This window comes from Rhagoletis pomonella, unplaced genomic scaffold (genome assembly GCF_013731165.1).
Source record: "Rhagoletis pomonella isolate Grant_MI unplaced genomic scaffold, Rhpom_1.0 Rhpom_scaffold_00157, whole genome shotgun sequence".
Classification (NCBI taxonomy): domain Eukaryota; kingdom Metazoa; phylum Arthropoda; class Insecta; order Diptera; family Tephritidae; genus Rhagoletis; species Rhagoletis pomonella.
The window spans coordinates 16,308-17,330 of record NW_023458711.1 but is presented as its reverse complement, the minus strand read 5'-3'; positions in this window follow the sequence as shown (position 1 = coordinate 17,330).

The window sequence follows — 1,023 nt, the reverse complement described above, 5'->3', positions numbered from 1 at the left end:
GAACGAACGTGGAAGAAAATGCGGTGAGTGGCAACGGAATTTATTTAGAGGAGCCACTAGGCGAACAAGCTCCACAAGATGCCTATTTGATACCGCGATCATCAACTCCACGGCCAAGGATGACAGTTCAGGATCGGGAAAGCATTCGGATCAAAGCGTTGGAACAGCAGGCTGAAGTGTAAGACACACTTTGAGAGAGGATTTCTAATATTGAGAAGAAGCTTGAAGAAATCGCGAGGTACATGAGAAAGACGTACGATTTAAAAAAGGAAGAATTAAATTTATTGAAATTAAAGGAAGAAAGGAAGAGGGAAGAAATTTTTAGAGAAGAAAAGACAGCATATGGAAATGAAACTAAAGGAGTTAGAACTAAGAACATTAAAATACAGCCAAAATTACACTTGATTGTATTTTCAGGTTTGGTTCCCACTCTTTAGTTTCATATCCATCTTTTGTTTATGTTGATTGAATTTGTGATTTTTTTAATTTTTATTTATAAAAAATGTGATGAACTAGTTTTAAGTTTAATATGTTTTTAACGGCTGAACTTAATTTGTGTTTTTTATTTTTATTTATAAAAGCATGTGATGAATTAATTTTAAGTTTAATATTTGATGAAGGTACTGAATTGAACTTGTGATTTTTATTAAGTTTGAGAGCATAGAAACAATTAGGTTTAATTTAACATGTATATAATAAAGAATTCTGAAGTATAAAATGAAATAAAAAGAACAAAATTAAGGTAAATGATTTTGAGCTTATTCAATAAACCGAACTGCAATTAATTTTACAACAAAGCATCAGCTATTTGCCTTCTGCGGCACTCTCCTGATGTATTATTGGCATCTTCACTGATTGGCTCTGATGATTCAACGGTGTCAATAAAAATTGCAGCTTCATCTGGATCACTGATTCTAAATTTTTTACAAATATTGTGGAAAGCGCAACAAATATTTATAATGGATGTTGCTTTAGTAGGATCGTAGCGCATTTTTCGATCACTCAGGAGACATCGAAAGCGGC